The following is an 18,223-nucleotide window of genomic DNA, read 5'->3' as shown; positions in this document are numbered from 1 at the left end:
AAAACTGGGACCCCTGGGTGGCTCAGGTGGTTGAGCATCTGAGTTCAGCCCAGGTCATGAGTTCAAGCCCCACATCAGGCTCTGCACTGACAGTGTGGAGCCTGCTTGGGACTCTCTCTCTCTCCCTCTCTCTCTGCCCCTCCCCTCTCCTTCAAAATAAACAAACTTTAAAAAAATATAACCAAAAACATAAAAAACAAACCACAGGGGAGGACCAATAGCAATAACAAAGCAAAGATTTAGAACCCAAATGACTCAGATATTAAAATTATCAGATACAAAATATAAAATAAGTAAAAGTAGAAGACAGCACATGTCAACAAAAATACTTGTTCCAGGATGATCATGGCAGCTTTACTTATAATGGCCAACATCTGGAAACATCCAAACATTCACCCATAAGAACGGATAAACAATTGCCATATAACCTGCCCAAAGAAATACTACTCAACAATAAAACAGAAATGAATTAAAGAAGAAACTACAACTTTGATAAATCTCAAAAACATGCTGAGAAAAAGAAAGCACATTCAGAAGCTACACACACGTACTGTATGAGTCTATTTATATAAAGTTCAAAACCAGATAAAATGAATCTATGGGTGATAAATACCAGAACATCAGGGGGAGTAGGAGGAAAATTGACTGGAAAAATGTATGGCAGAGTTTTGTGGAATTAAGGAAATATCCAGATGCTGACTAAGATAGGGTTTCACAGGACATACAACTGTCAAAATTCATCAAACTGTACTGTTAAGTTTTGTGCATTTTATTGTATTTAAGTTACATCTTTATAAAATACACACACAGACACATTTAATGAAAGTGAAAGAAGGAATGGAAATCATGTTCCAGCCCATTAAAAAGTGATCAAGAATATCTGCAAAAAATTCAGAAAGAACTTCTAGAAATAAAAATACATAATCACTGAATTCAAAACCTGAACAGGTTCTGCTTCAAGTTAAGACATTATCAGACCAAGTCATCTATCAAGAATGTTTAAAAAAGCAGAATATAGGTTTTTTTTATTATTGTTGCTGTTGTTATTTTTAAGTAGGGTTCCCCCAACAGCATGAAGCCCAATGCAGGGGTTGAACTTACAACCCTGAGATCAAGACCTGAGCTGAGATCAAGAGTCAGACGTTCAACCAACTGAGCCATAAAAACATAGTTGTTATTTTAAAAGAAGTTTTTAAATACTGGAGAGCTACCAAAACAGTGAGAACTTGAACCTAAGACCTCCAAGAGAAGAAACAAAGAGAGACAAGAGCCATATATTTAACTGTGCTTTTTACTCTTAGAGTACATGCTGAAAGTGACCAAATGAGAATATGGGAGGTCAAGAAGAATATAGCAACAGAGAAGTTGAGAAGCTAAGCCAAACTCTTGGTAGTCTTCAGGGCTGGGGAGAAACAGTGGAGTTCAGAACCCTATAACGTATCCCCAGGCTTTCAGATGAGACCTAGCAGAGTTACACCCTAGTTGTAAGAGTTATAGCCCCCTGAGAGACCAAAACCAGTATCAAATCAAACGAATTTCACAGTGAATTAAGTCTTCACCTAGCACAACTGCCCAACTGAGGCAAAAGTCAATCATCTTTGGAGGGAGATACGATCCACAGCCTCAAATTATTTCTGCAGTTCTTCAAGCGCAATGTCTCTCCTTCAATGAAAAACCAGGCAAGGGCTCCAGAGGGCATCCAAAGCCAAGGAGTAGGGTTGTAATCACTGCAATGCCTGCGTTGGCTCTTCCAGCACCCTCACCAAGCTCAAGAAGGTTACGACTGCCTGGGAGACGCTCTATCATGAAGGGAAAAGTTAAAGAAATAGTCACATTTCTTTACTCAGGCAGCAGCTGACTTCAGTTCACAGTTTTTCAGCTCTAGAAGAGCAAACCTCTCTGCACATCCTCAGAGACGTCAGCATCCGCCAGCTGGACCCCCTCCTCTGGGGTCTGGATCCCAGACCCGGGAGACCTTTTCCCTGAGCTCACGGACACCAGAACCAGCACCAGGGAAGCAATAAGTACCCTCTCCCCAAAGGTTGACATTTCAGCATCATGAGGCTCCTCCTCCAAGTTTGTGAGTTTCAAGAATTCTAGCCCCTTCCTTACTTCTGTTCCCCCAGCTTTAGGGATGGCAACCACACTTGCTCCTCTTTAACCCAGAGACTCCTGATCTGTAACACACACCATATACATTTTCAGATAAATAAATACAAGTGGTTTTTATCACTAGTGTTTTTTTAAATATTTATTTACTTATTTATTTTGAGAGAGAGAGAAAGCAGGAGAAGGGCACAAGGAGAGGGAGAGAGGATAGAGAGACGGAAAGAAAATCCCAAGCAGGCTGTTTTCTATCAGCTCAGAACCCATCGTGGGGCTCGATCATGACCTGAGTGAGATCATGACCTGAGACAAAATCAAGAGTCCAATGCTTAAGCGACCAAGCCACCCAGACTCCCCAAAACCATTACAATTTTTTTAAAAACAAAGCATACAGTGTCCCAAACAGTATAGACAAAGGGAAGTAAACAAAATGCAAATCAATCCTAATATTGCTACGAAAGGAAAAGGAAAAGCATTGAAATTGTGGGTAAGTAGGCATACCCGGGTGGCTCAGTTGGTTAATCTGACTCTTAATCTCAGTTCAGTTCTTGATCTCAGGGCCATGAGTTCAAGCCCTGTATTGGGCTCCATGTGGAGCCTACTAAAAACAACAACAACAACAACAACAACAACAACAACAACAACAACAGAAAGAAAGGAAAAGTGAGCAAATAGAAAGCCCACAAATGATACATAAATACAATACATAGTAGTGATCATAAAGAAGAAAACTTTATGAACACATAGCAGTTAAAATAAAGAGATCATCATTTTGGATGGCAAACAAAATGCAACTATGCACTACTTACAAAAGATATACCTAAAATAGGACACAGAATATTTTGAAGTGAAAAACTGAGAAACTACCATAACTGAGATACACCACGGATACATTAGCTGACATAGCTGACAGATCTCCCCACGGTAACATCCAAACAAAATACAATTCAACAAAAAATATTACTACAGATAAAGAAGATCACTAGTAATAAAAATCTTGACTCTCAGGAAGATACAATAATTTTTCACCCATATGAAACTAACAACCTGCCTTCAAAATATGTCAGGCAAAAATTGAATTAATAAATGCAACATCATAGTGACATCTTTTAATGTACCTTTGTCAGTTACTGAAAAGATCAAACAGTCAAATATTAGTAAAGCTATAGATGTGAACAGTGCATTAATGAGCTAGATCTAATGGACAGTTACAGGACTTTCTTCCCAATAATTTGAGAATGTGCAATTCTTCTAATTCCATGATCAACTATTACAAAAATAGACTAGGTATCGAGGAGGCCATAGAGCAAGTCCCTATAAAGTTCAAAAATATATATTAAAACAGTTCACATTTTCTGATCACAATACAATTAATTCAAAAACATCAAACAAAAACAAAAACACTTTAAAAATGCACATTACCAAACAGAATAGCTGATATCCCCAGTGGAGCTTGAGCTCAGATGCAAAAATAACTAGACTCCCGAGAGTTAGCACAACCTCAGAAGAAAGTCAACAAATGGAAGAAACATAGATCCACCTGAGAAAGAAATATTAAAACAGATGAACTAAGATTGTTTTCTTAAGTAAGTATGAAAAGTATAAAGATGTTAGTAATGCAAAACAAAACTTTAAAACGATTTTTTTAAAAACCAAAAAGAAGTATTAGATTTGATGATCAGAATTGTTGAAATAAAAACCAAAGTAGAATGTATAAAAGGATGAATTCAACTGAAAAAAGTAATTGGTTACTTTGAAAATTAGATTGAGAAACCGTTCTAAAATCAAGCAGGAAAAATTAAGGAGATAAAGGTTTAAATTTTAAAAACCTATCTACTAAGTAAATAATAAATGTAGGCCAGGGGTGTCTGAGTGGCTCAGTCAGTTAAGCATCTGACTCTTGATTTCAGCTCAGGTTATGATCTCATGGTTCATGAGTTCGAGCCCCATGTCGGGCTCTGTACTGACATTGCTGAACCTGATTGGGATTCTCTCTCTCTCTCTCTCTATGCCCCTTTTCCACTAGCACATGCTGTCTCTCTCACTCTCTGTGTATCAAAATAAATATTAAAAAATAACAATAATTGTAGGCCAACATCTGAAAAACAGGGTATCCAGAAAGAGTAAAGAGACAAAGAAATATTTGAATAATAGAGACAACTTTCCTATAATGAAAGAAAATGAACAGGTTTGAAGGGGTTCAAAGAGCACCAAACACTATAGTGAAGAATATCAAATTAGGGAGAAATAAATTAACATTTACCATTGGAGATTTTAGTATACCCCTCTCAGCAGATAAATCAAGCAGACAAAAATAAACAAACATACTAAAAATTAGAACAATACAATTAATAATTATGAGCTATCAGTGGAATGGCTCTATGCCCTCATTTGTCCAGACAGCACTAGTTAATGTCTGGCTAATTTTTTTTAATTAATTTATTTCTTTTTTGAGAGACAGATCTAGAGAGCGCAAGAAGGGGAAGATCAGAGAGAGAGAGAGATACAGAATCTGAAGCAGGATCCAGGCTCTGAGCTAGCCATCAGCACAGAGCCTAACGCAGGGCTCGAACCCACGAACTGTGAAATCATGACCTGAGTTGAAGCCGGACACTTAAACGACTGAGCCACCCAGGCACCCCTGTCTGGCTAATTTTTAATAGTGGCCCCTTTTACTCTCAAGTGTGTCACAGTTTGGATAATAAGGTATATGGTCACGCTGGCTATTGGATGTATTTAGAACTTTATACTCAGCAGAGAACATTTACAAAAATAGACCTTGTATTAGGGTATAAAAGAAAGCTCAAAAGATCCATTCATTTAGTCATTCTTTCATTCAACAAATAGTTTTGAGCACATACCTTATGACTTGGCATTTTTCTAGCCTTGGAAATGCAGTCAAGATGCTACATGGCCACAAGTTCAATGGCAACCGTTCACACTGCATTCTAAATGTTTTATAGTCAGGAATGTTCCATTGCCACTCACAAGGACTTGGTAGTCTATCATAATGATAGGGAAAAAATCTGTTATAAGATGGCTGACAGGACTGATAGGGAAATTCCAGTCTCAATCAGACTCCCCTTCCTGCTTGCCTCCCGCAGCAAATTACTACTAATGTGGAATGTGGAAGTAACAGACTATAAATTGCTCCATCTGCTTACGCTGGGGGCTCAGACCTCTGGAGAGTCATCTCCGCTGAGCCCTCCAGTGTGAAATAAACCTCCTACCTTCCAAGATCTCTGAGTGCCACTTGGTTTTTCCTCCGGGTGACCCAGTTTTTCCTACCAGGTTCCGTAACAAGAACAGCTACCTGAAAGTCTTACCTTACATGCCATAGCAACAGCCTTGGGTACGTTAGTGAATAAAACAGTCAAAAGTCTTGCCCTCCTGGAGCTTATGTTCTAAAAGAGGTGTAATGCCCAAGATTTCAATATCACCCCCAAAAATCAGAGACCACCAGGGAGACCGAGTCATGCATGTAAAAGCAAAGGGCAGTTTTATTACGGCTTAGGCTTGCCAGGCCTAAGTTTGGTCTCACAGCCTTCACCCACACAGTGGATCCGTGCTGAGAGCCCTGAACAAGGGCTGAGTAGGGTTTTTATGGGGTTTAGGAAGAGGGAGTTACAAGAAATTGTGACATCCAATCATCATTGTATAACAGCATTGGCAGTAACTCTAACCATACACATTGTTCAGAGCATTCGTTACTTTTGGTGGGACCCAATTACAACATTTAGGGTATCTTTGAAATTAACCAATTACAGAGCGAGTTCAGGATCTTATTCGGTGACTATCGGGTTAACTTTAACATTAGGTAACAGGGTCCTATCTAAAGTTTCTATCTGTAGGCCTCACCTTTAGGAATGTGGAAAGAGGTAGCTGGCCTTTCCTGATTGGATACCGCAAGGTAGTCTTAGGTTCAGACTTTGTCTTTACAGAGGCAGAAGATAAACAAAATAAATAAAAAATGCGTTTACTATTACAGAAGGTGGTAAGTGACAGGAATAAAAATAAAGCAGACAATGGAGACAAGATACCAGGAATCAAAGTTGAGGAAGGAGTAGTAATTGTAAATAGAATGGTCAGCAGGATAAATCTACTGAGAAGATGATATCTGAGCAAAGGTTTAAATAAGGAAAGGAAGTTGAGCCACATGGGCATCTGGGTGAAGGTATTCCACAGAGTGGAAATAGTCACTATGAAGGTTGGCATGCAAGCTTACCTTGCATATTTAAGTAAAAGAAAAGAGGTCAGGATGGCTAAATTCAGAGAAAAAGAGGAAACCAATAAGGGAGAGGTCAGGAAGGTAAAATTAGCCAGAAGGTGTTGACTCTCATCAGCCATTGTAGATGGTAAGAATGGTCAAATTATGGATCTACTTTGAAGGTGGAGCCAATATAACTTTCTGACTTTGAATGTGGAATGTGAGAGAAAGAATCAAAGATGACCCCCATGGATTTTTATCCGGGGACTAGAAGGTTAAAGTTGTCATTAACTAAGATGCAGAAGACTTAAAATAGCATGTTTTAGGACAGGAAAATCATTTGGGACATGTTAAAATGTCTACTTGACATCCAAGTAGAGATATTTGTTCAATAGTTGGATATACCAATATGTAGTTCATGGGAGGGGTCTAGGCTAGAGATGAAAATTTGTAAGTCACCACCATATAGACAGCATTTTAATACTTGGGATTGGAAAATCATGAAGAAGTAGTATGGAAAGAGGAGAGGCTCCAGGGCTAAGCTCTGGGCTTTCCGACATTGAGAGGTTAAGGAGAAAAGACACTGAAGAACAGACAATGAGGTTGGAGGCATGTCAGAGTGTGGGATTCTAGAAAACCAAATGGAGAAAAAAGGTATTTCAAGGGGGACACTAATCATAAAGGAAGATAAAGCTGAAAATTGATCATAAGATTCACAAAGTGGTACCTTCTTTTATTGCCTTTTTGGTAATTCGGAAAGAACAGGAAGAGAGCATGGAGAAAATGAGAATACAAAAATTCTGCCAAGGAGTTCTGCTGTTAAGGGAATTCGAAATGGGGCAGTATTAAAGGGAGAACCAAGGTCAAAAGCAGGTTTTAAAAACCAGGAAGGGGGTGAGGAGGAACAGCTATGCTAATGAGAACGATCCAGGGAAAGAGAACAAAGAGAATGTAGGAATTGGAGGAGCAATGAAGGACAACTTCAGAAGCCATGCCCTTGAGGACCTGAGGAGACAGGACGGAATGCCAAGTTTTGCCAAATTTAGGAGCCTGAGAATTAAACTGAAAATAACAGGAAGGATGACCCAGTTAAGGGGACAGACAGAGGAGGGTCAGTGTGGTGGTGGGCGCTGGTGGAAGTTTCCTTCTGAGTTCTTCAACTGTCCACAGAAATAGGAGGCAAGATCTTTTGGTGTAATAAAGTGGTGTTGCTGTTATGCCCAAGATTTCATTATCATCCCCAAAAACCAGAGACTGCCAGGGAGACTGAGTCACGCATGCAAAAGCAAAGGGCTTTATTATTATTATGGGCTTATAAGCTTGGGCTCACAGACTTCACCAACACAGTGGATCCATGTGGAGAGCCCTGAACAAGGGCTGAGTAGGGCTTTCATGGGGCTTGGAAAGGGGGAGTTACAAGAAATTGTGACATAGGTAGAGTGATCCAATCATAATTGTACATTGACAGCTGGTTTAACCATTCACGTTGTCTAGAGTATTTGTTACTTTTGGCGGGATCCAATTACAACATTTAGAGTACCTTTAAAATCAACCAATTACAGGGCAAGCCTAGGGTCTTGTTTGGTGACTATTGGGTTAACTTTAACATTAGGTAACAGGGTCCTATCTAAAGTTCCCATTGGCAGGCCTCACCCTTAGGAATGTGGAGAGTGGTAGCTGGCCTTCCCTGATTGGATGTTGAGAAGGTGGTCTCTCTTGCTCTAGGCAATGTGTAACTGCCTGTTAGTTTCAGGGAATTGAAACCTAGGCCTTCTAGATCAGAGGGGGATCTTAAAGCCTGTCGTGGCGTCTGTTTGGTTCAGACCTGCATCCTTACATTGCAAGTTATAGTAAGGAGCTGAAATAGAAAATGTCGCCTGGTGGAGGGGAGCAAAGTACACTGTACAGTGCCCCCCAGGTCCCAGGCAACAGCCCTCAGGCCCCAGGTTCTAGCCCCCAGCTCCCAACTCCTAGGCCCCAGGTCCCAGGTCCCAGCCCCTAGGTCCTCGCTCCTAGGCCTCAGCCCACAGACCCAGGCCCAGGAAGAGGGCACGGCCAGCCAGGCTCGGTGTTTGGGGGGACAGCGGAAGCTTGGGACATCTGGCCATGGGTGAGCTCTCCCTGCTGGGGCAGGCTTGAGACACTTGGCAGTGAACCTCATTGCAGAAATAACCCCCAAAATCTGTGAACTGGTCAAATGGGGAACCGGGAAACTAACGAGAAGAAAACCTCCAAATTTAAATTAGATGCAAAATGAGTCTGGATCTACAACATAGGAGAATGAGAAACCGGGTCAGGGTAAGGTTCTGCAAAGGAGTCAGAGGGGACCTGGGGAAGGTTCTGTGTTTGGACTCCCTGTGGCAAGTGGTGTAGGTCTCAGGGCAAGTGCACCCAGTGCCTGCCACACAACGACCCTGGGCTCCTCGCCCCAGCCCCCCCCAACCTCAGGGGCTGTGAAATGGGTACCGTAGCAGACTGGTTCCTGATGCGCAGGCTCCGAGATGGCGGTGTGCTTCTCACAGCATCCTCCGTTTATACCATTTCATTTTGAAACAGTTTCCTATGAAATTTAAAAAAAAAAGAAAAGAAACAGTTTCCTATGTCTTTTACCAAAATCATGTGATGTTTTCTTTCCCGTGTACCAGATTAAAACTGTAGTAAACAAATAAACAGACAAAAACAAACAAACCTCCAAGGATCCCAAAACTAAGATATAAATGTATATTTTGATACTTCTAAGTAGCAAATCGAGTTTTGTGGAGGTCTTTTAGCTCCTTACTGCAGATGCAATAAAGAAACATGAATCAACACGAAGCACGCCTTACTGGTTACACAGATTTTTAAATTTGACTTATTACTCTTTATGTTTAAAAAAAAATAAAGAGCTTAGTTGAGATATAATTGACAGGTAAATAACTGCTCATATATAAACTGTACAATTTTAGGGATGCCTGGATGGCTCAGTTGGTTAAGCATCCTACTTCAGCTCAGGTCATGATCTCATGGTTCATGAGTTCGAGTCCCACATCAGGCTCTCTGCTGACAGCTCAGAGCCTGGAGCCTGCTTCAGATTCTGTGTCTCCTGCTCTCTGCCCCTCCCTCACTTGTGCTCTGTCTCTCTCAAAAATAAATAAACATTTAAAAAACATTTAAAAAAAGTAAAGTGTACAATTTTATAAGCTTTAAGATATGATACTGGCATGAAACCATCCCTACCATCAAGCTAGTGAATATATCCAGCACTCTGAAAGGTTTCCTGTGTCCCTCTGCACTGCCTCCCTTCTGCCCTTCCCATCTTCCCCTTGCCCTTCAGGCAGCCCCTCATTTACTTGCTGGCACTACAGACCAGCAGGCAAGTTGCCAACGTTGTTTTCCCACCTGCAAAATGGGATCCTACTTGATGTGCCCGCCTCCGGGGTTGTGATGATGACTGTAAGCTCCAGGAGGGCAGCGGGTGTGTCTGTCCCATTCCCTGTGTGAAACCTTGTTCACATGGTTGTGCAGTTCACTGTTGCACACTGCTGGGCTCAGAGTAAACCCAACACACACTGTTGGCTAAATGGTGGCTCAAGCGATGGATGTGAAATAACTTTTCTAACCTGGCAAGTAGTACACAAATGTTAAAGACGGATGTTCTCTCCTTTCCCCAACACTGTTGTTGCTCCAGCCCACCCTTCACCTAAAAGTTTCCACAGGCCTCCTCGGCCAGTGGGATGTCCCCGGGGTGTAGTCAACCAACCCACGGTCAAGGCCAACAGTGGTTCCAACATCCTCCAGCCCAGTTAAGATCTCCTAGACCATCGAAGTCAAAATACTCCCAACAGTTTTCATCTACCAGTGTCTCCCAGGGCCACTGCTGGCATGCAAGCAGGTCTCAGGAATATCTAACAGCCCGAACCTCACTCCTACTCTCACCTTCCCTGGTGCCTCCAGCTCAGTCAGCTCCTCAGCCAAGGGCTCCCTTCCCACTCCTTCCTACTCCAGCCTGGGATCCAAATCTCATTAGGAACCCCCAGTGTGGCTCCCCTAGCAGATGCTGGAAGAAGTAGACCCTGGTGGGAGGAGGGGTGGCAGAGTTGACTTAACCGCCCCCTCTCTTCCCCCAACAAGCTGGTGTTATCACCTATAAAGTAAGTGCTTTTTGCTCGGGGTTGTTGGAGGGCTTAAAGGAAATCATGTACGTACCTAGCATAGTACCTGGCACTTTGTACCTCAGAAAATGTCAGTTCCCCTCCTCCTCCGACCCAGTACTTCCAGTTGCAGCCATGATCCCCAGAAATACGTGGAAGCCTTTCTCTTAATGCTCTTTCATCCCTGCATGAAGGAAATTAACATCTCCCCGGCATTTCCCCCTTACCTGACCCTTCTTAGAATCACTCTGGGATGACTCCCTCTTTCACAGGCTCAGAGATGTCAGGTGACTTTCTCAAGGTCACACAGCTCCCACAAAGTCTTAGCTGAGATTCAAACTTCATTCTCTGGAACTCCAAAGTCTACATTTTATGCTTCCCACAGCACTCTCCTTCAAAAGGACATATGGGAGTCAGAATCACAAACTGGTTGAAATGATTATATAACCTCAAGGAAAGAAAGTCATCAGGCAGGAAGGGCAGTTTCCTCGGGGGACATCTTTATCACATATTGGAATATCCTTCTCTTCCGGAGTCTCCTTCTCTCATCTGACTTTCCCTCTCACTCCACAAGGTGGCAATAGGCAACAAAGTTAGAGGGGCAGCCGCTCTGTGTAGCTGGGATCTAAGGGTCTCAACGCCTCAACCCCTCAACCTCCTTTGAGCACCTGCTAGAAAGGATGCTTGCGGGTAAGGACCCTGAAACACCCTGGACGGAACAAACATGAGCAGCACGCCAAATAAACCCCCTTCCACTCCGCTCACCCCCAGAAGATAAACAAGTGCGCTCTTTCGGGGCTTGCCTGGCACTTTGTCTCTACATTACAGGTCAAGTCAGAAAAACAAGAAGAAAGAATGGAAAGGGGGTAAGAAGACAAGAGGAGAAGGAAAAGACCAAAGAGAAGGGCAAATGAGGAGGAACAGGGCCAGGATTAATGGTGAAGGAAAGCAAGAAGGAAAGAGAATAGAATGCTCTGAATTTGAGGACTCTACATTTCTAGCAACAGAGGCCAGAATATGTAGGAAATCAGGATCAGAGAGAGGCAGTCACCTGACTAGGGTCACACAGCAGGGCAGAGTATCATTTGGGTCAAACTGCCTTTCAGCCACTGGGCACCATGGACTCACCAAATCCATAAGGAATTCCACAGGGCTCCAGGAACACAGGCTGCTAGAGTTAAAACTGACCCTAGACTACCACTTACAGAAAGATGGAGGAGACATATTTGTCCCTTTCCTCTGCTAAGTGCAGATAAAAACCCTTGACCTTAAAATAAGCTTAAGAAGACTCTAAAAGTTAGACAGAAGAGGACAGACAGACTAAGGACCTCAGGACCCAAGAAACTACACAGTAGTGAGTTCTCTGAGTTTTCTTTTTTGCCTCCAGTCCGAGTTCTGAGAAGTTGACAATCTAGAAATGCCAATAAACATAGACCACAATTAAAAAAAAAAAAAGCTCCAAGAAAAGCCTATATCCTCCCAAGAAAGGGAGAGCCTAGCAAAACAGAAAACTTTTAGACAAAAACCGCTCAGTTCCAGCCAAATATATCACCAAAAATGTTACAACTTCACTCCCATCTTTACCTGTAAAGATCAAATGGAAAACCTAGATTTTTACTTTTGCCAGACTGTGATAATGCACCCTCTGCTCCCTTCCTGCCCCCACCCCCAACTGGTGCAATGCCAAGTGAGAAGCTGGGCTTTTCCTTCTCGATGATCAATAACAAGCACCCCCCACCATCTGGAGGGGTCAGTGGAGACCACACGGGGCACCTGGACTTCTTCCTCCTCCAGGTGGTAGCAGAGTGCCCCTCCTTTTTTCTGTTGGGGTGCTATTGGAGGATCAGACGGGGTCCAGTGGAGAGCTGGGACTTGTACCGCCACTCAGCAATAATGACACTCACCACCCAAACCCCACCCCAAGGTGTCAGTGGAACCCATGTGCCGAGCCTAATTCCCACCCCCCCGCTGCCATAACAGGAGTCTCTCTCCCCACAAGTATCTACTGAGGCCAGGAGGGGGACCTGCGCTTCTATCCCAACCAGGCAGGAATAGGCTATGTTCCCCTTTCTTCCACCACAGGAGCATCAGCAAAGACCTGCTAAAATACAAGATTTAAATGAGATCCAGAGTCTCAGAACATAATACTCAAGATGTTCTGGTTTCAATTAAAAAAAAAACTTGCGGCACCTGGATGGCTCAGTCAGTTAAGCATCTGGCTTCAGCTCAGGTCATGATCCATGATAGTGAGTTTGAGCCCCACATCGGGCTCTTTGCTGACAGCTCAGAGCCTGGAGACTCCTTCAGATTCTGTGTCTCCTCTCTCTGCCCCTCCCTCGCTCAAAAATAAATAAGCGTTAAACAAACAAACACTACTCAATATCAAAGATCTCCTCAACTTGACTGAGAAAAGACAATTGAGAGAAAACAACACCAACACTCGGGTATCCAACAAGGATTTCAAAGCAGCCAGCATAAAAACGCAGTTTGTGCTGGAGCTGATTTAAAACCTACCTCTGCTGCCTTTGCCTGAATAAGGGAGCAAAACCAAGGAAGAACTTTCAGACTGAGCAAAAAAGCTGACTTACCGAAAAGGCTGCTGCTCTATTCTTTTACTTTGCTTTTTACAATAATAGAAGGAGGTTGATGGGGCGCCTGGGGGGCTCAGTCGGTTAAGCATCCAACTACTGCTCAGGTCATGATCTCACAGTTCATGGGTCAAGCCCCGAGTCGGGTCCTGTGCTGACAGCTGGGAGCCTGGAGCCTGCTTCGGATTCTGTGTCTCCTTCTCTTTGCCCTTCCCCTGCTCACACTCTGTCTCTCTGTCTCTCAAAAATAAATAAACATTAAAAAAATTTTTTTTAGGGGCGCCTGGGTGGATCAGTCGGTTAGGCCTCTGACTTTGACTCAGGTCATGATCTCATGTTCATGGGTTTGAGCTCTGCATCGGACTCTGTGCTGATAAGCTCAGAGCCTGGAGCCTGCTTCCAATTGTGTGTCTCACTCTCTCTCTGTCCCTCCCCCTCTCATGCTCTGTATCTCTCTGTATCAAAAATAAATAAAACATTTGAAAAAAAAGTTTTATTTTAGAAAAAGAAGGAAGTTGAGAAGGAAGTAGTGTTTTTCATCCACAAGCTAATTTTACAAATATCTGTACAGGCTAAATTGGCACCCAGAGTAATAAGTGCCTTAGTCTGAAGGATTTTGAATTGATTTGAAGTTTAAAAAATAAAATAGGCAACCTATGTAGAGATGTTTCCCTTCTGGAAAAAAATGTAAAGTATCTTTGGCCTAATCCAATCGAAACGTTCTCCTGAATCACTTATCTGTGAAACCGCTATGATTAAAACATTGTTTCCTGAATGTGCTTTACTGCCTGATGATTAGTAGCCTCTTTTCTCTAAAAAGGGAAAACAGTATCCAAAAGCCCAAAATTTAATAATTATTTTAATGTGGTTTTGTTCTCCTATATATATACACTTGTTGCTTAAGAGGAGTAAAAATACAAGAATATACAAACATTTTTAAAAACACAACAATTACCTGACTTTTCTTTTATACAATCAAACTATGACAGGGGTGCCTGGGTGGCTCAATCGGTTAAGCATCCAAGGTCAGCTCAGGTCATGATCTTGCAGTCCCTGAGTTCATTCCATCCTTGCGACGGGCTCTGTGCTGACAGCTCAGAGCCTGGAGCCTGCTTCAGATTCTGTCTCCCTCTCTTTCTGCCCCTGTCCCACTGACGCTGTCTCTCTGTCTCTGTCTCTCTCTCAAAAATGAATAAACATTAAAACTTTTTAAATAATTAAAAATCTGACAATTTAAGGGGCACCAAAGCATAAAATTACATTACAAATTGGAGGACTCTGGTTTACCGATTTCCATTTTCAATCAGGTTGGCCCCTTAGAAAATCTCTTTCTAGATTTCTGTCTCCTCATCTATAAAAAGTAGCTAAAAATGTCCCCTGATTGGCATGAGAAAACTTCCAGGAATAATATACATGTTCATTGTCTTGATCATGGTAAAGGTTGTGTATGTGTGTAAATATGATATATATATATACATGTATATATTTTATATATACATGTAATGTCAAAACATCAAATTGTATACTTCAAATATGTGCAATCTACTGTCCATCAATTATACTTCAACAAAGCTGGTTTGTTTTTTAACTAAACACTCTCCATTCATTGCCACAGTTTGCCAAACACTGATCCAAATAGAGAATGTTGGACTGGATGGGGGGAAGGGCTTGGATGTTGGTCAAAATGCCATGCAAATGTGCCCAGGTTAAAAGAGATCTTCAGCATTTTGCAATGCATGCTGAAAGGAACAAACCTCCTTGGGAAAATGACTGATCAAGACTGCAATCAAACTAAACCCAGAACCATTTTTATATGGGATTAAAGACCCTGAAAAGCACAGTGCCATCCTCCCACAGAATGGGCCCAAAATGACACGGCACACAACAGGGCCTAAGAGAAGGCCCTCCAGTCTCCTCTCGCCTCTCCTGCCTGCTGTTGCTAGAATCAGCTTTCTCAGTGGACATTTTCAGACAGGCTCTTGCTCTCCCATTTCCTGTCATCTTCCCTGACTTACATGCACAAATACAATACCCACCTCTTCTCTCCAACTTCTTCCGGACAGTCTGACCTAACAGACTCCCTGGCCGTTCTCCCAGCACTTCCTCAGCCCTCTCACGTCACACGGTTCCTTTTCCACCCTCTAGGCTGCCCCTCCCCCTTCTCCCCAGAATCCAAGCCCTGCCCATCCTGTTAGACCCAGCTTTTACATCCTCTGCAAATCGTTTCTTGGCTTCACCACTAGATGATAATTTATCCTTCCTTTCATTAAAAACCTATCTATAGAGACTATATTTCTGAACCCAAAATTGGGGCATGTGGATGTAGAGTTTTGTGCTGTTGACAGATGTGAGAGTCTGGGAAACATGACTCAAATGCTCAAAAATTGGACTTTGGAGGATGGCTTGATAGTGTAAGGGGCCAGGGAACAAAATATTTGAAATGGTGAATAGATAGGGTGTCCAGCATGCATGACTGTATCTGTCATTTGGCTTTCGGCCTGAGGTACATACAGTGCATTATTAAATTCTTTTATTCAGATCATTTTCCCAAAACTATGCTCTAATTACCCTGGGGACAAGAACTGTGTCAATACCTAGATGTACTCCCAACAACTAGGCAGAGCCTGGCAAATGTTATAGAGAAAATGAATGGTTATGAATAATCAATTTTCAAATGCATAGTCTCTATGGGAAAAATTATGTCCATGCAGTGTCACCATCAGCCACACTTCCTTATCCATTCTCCGGGGAGGCAGCTCCAGAGTCATACAGTGGAGAGACAGAGTCAGAAGTTGACCTTTAGGATCTCGTGTCATTTACATCTTCCCCTAACCACTACTGTAGGGAGAGTAGGAAAAACAGTGAGGCACTGCTAGAATGTAGAGTGAGTCTCTGAAGCTTGAACAGCATTAAGAATTCCCTGGAGAGTTTGTTAAAAATGATCCCAGGGCCCCACCCCCACAGAGAGGTTTGGGATGGTGCCTGGAAGTTTGCATACCTTCCAATCTCCTGGTTGAGACTTGATGCTGTTGGTCTTCACACCACTCCCTAAGTAGCACATTCTGAAAAAAAGAGGCATTATTAAGACCTCTCTCTTCATGAAAGTGATGGTAGAACCTTAAGTCAAACTAACTTAAGTAAGAAAATGGATGTGTTGGAAGGAAGTGGAAGTAGGGAACTCAACAGCATGAGTGGAAAAGGAGTAGAAGCAGATGAAGATCTGAGAACCTCAGGGACTGAATGTGGGAGCTTCATCATCATTGGAACTCCCTCTCTCTTTTTTCACTTTCACCTCTGCCTGGCATTGTTCTCTCCTGCTGCCAGTAAATTGTCTTCCTGTAGCGGACATGGCTGCTGGGCACTCCAAATTCTTATTATCTGGTTCCATATTTCAACTATTTATTGCTGTATTACAAACCAACCCAAACTCGGTGACTCAATACAACAACAACTATTTATTTTGCTGACAAATCGATAATAATTATCAGCATTATAATCTATAATTTGGGCAAGGCTCTCGTCTTTATTCTTTGTGGCATCAGCCGGGTCTCAAAGGCTAGGGGTGATGACAGCGGGGATCTGGAATCATCTGAGATCACCCACTTGTCTGATGATTGATGTTAGCAGTTGATTGAGACCTCATCTGGGGCTAGCAGCCAGAACATACATTCATAACCTCTCCACATGGCTGCTTGGGCCTCCTCACAGCGTGATGGCTGGATTCCAAGAGCGAGTACTCGAAGAGAACCAGGTGGAAAGTGCATTATGTTTAATTACATACCCTCAGATATCACAAAGGATTATTTCCACCATGGTCACAAGCTTCCCCAGATCCAAAGAGAAGGAACATAAGCCCCACTTCCCAATAGAAGTGAAAAAGTCACATTGTAAGAAGAGCTGTAGTCTGGGAGACATTGTTGTGAACATCTTTGAAAGTACAATCCACCACAATCCATAACCTGAGATGCCAGATTTTCTTCATTACGTAGGGAAAATCCCAGGGAATAATGTTGACTGACTTGGCCTTTGTTAACGCTCATTCCACTGACTGACTATCGTGGCCAAAAAAATAAACTACAATGACGAGTCTAGCCTGGCTCAATCCTCACTCTGGGGCTGGCTAGAGAGAAAGCCAAATGACATAAACTCACTATCAGATAAAACCTTCCAGGTTTGGGTCATTCTGGACACCAGTCTTAACTCTAATAATCAAGAAGGGTTCACAGAGTTCGGATACCTATATGTGAAAACATCTGGAGGGAACTGTTTTCAGAACTATGTAGATGTTACAGACTGAAAATTTGTGCCCCGACCCCAAATCCATATGTTGGAATCTAATCCCCAAAGGACAAGATGTTGGGTTTACCCATGATTTACGTTACATTGTTGCCCTAGAGTGACAAAACATCAACTATATGGACATAAAATCTGGGTTTGCAAAAAAAATAAAATAAAAACCTTCCTGTCCTACCTCTTGTCCCCACCTTGAAGTTATTGTTCTCCTTACTCCAAATTCCATAAAATATACAAAGTTTGGATCACTTGTTATCTTTTGTCAACTGTCTTATATTTTAGCAATCTGCCTTACATTTACATCTTTCCTCCCAATTCGATCGCAAACACTTCCAGGCAGGTGCAGGCACGATGCCTCATTTCCCCCTGGGGACTAGGATAGGAGGTCTGCAGAAGCTCACATAAAAACGTCTCTTGCGAGCTGATGTTTGCAAGCACTTGATAAGCATTTTGCTAAGTGTTTTATATGCATTATTTCATTTAATCTATACAACCTCAATCCTATACACTAGGAATTACCTTGAGGAAACTGAAACTCAAGAGGTGTTAAGTAGCCCATTCAGCATCACACATAGTTGGGACCTGTTGGAGGCAGGACCAAACCCCAGGCCGGTGTGACGCCAAAGTCCCTGCTCTCAGCCGGCACAATGTGGGACGCCCACGTCCTTTGTGTAAAGGCGTCACTGCTTCTTACGAGTCCTTCCGTCGGTGAGGACTGGCTGTGGAAGCACTACGCTGAACGTGGTGCCCAAAAGCTATCAGCTGCTTTTATTATTCAATTCTGTATTTGAAGACGCCTGTCACAATTATCATTTTCCTTGTTTCTCCAAATGACCCTGTGATCCCATATTTATTAGCGGTTCTGTGGAACCATAGAAGGTGAAGACCCTCCGACTCGA

General features: G+C 42.5%; 1 long non-coding RNA gene across 1 annotated transcript in view; it reads right to left on the bottom strand.

Moving 5' to 3' along the window:
* The window catches only part of LOC115289135, a 140,854-nt gene extending 130,077 nt beyond the window's left edge, over positions 1-10,777 (bottom strand). The window contains exons 1-2 of the long non-coding RNA XR_003907405.1: positions 10,671-10,777; positions 8,780-8,873 (exon numbers count right to left, since the gene is read on the bottom strand). This is a non-coding gene — a long non-coding RNA (uncharacterized LOC115289135). The remainder of the gene's footprint in view (positions 1-8,779; positions 8,874-10,670) is intronic.
* Positions 10,778-18,223: the final 7,446 nt, after the last annotated feature.

The sequence above is a fragment of the Suricata suricatta genome, chromosome 4 (assembly GCF_006229205.1).
Source record: "Suricata suricatta isolate VVHF042 chromosome 4, meerkat_22Aug2017_6uvM2_HiC, whole genome shotgun sequence".
NCBI lineage: Eukaryota > Metazoa > Chordata > Mammalia > Carnivora > Herpestidae > Suricata > Suricata suricatta.
The sequence above is the reverse complement of the archived record's forward strand: the minus strand, read 5'-3'. Positions and strand labels throughout refer to the sequence as shown.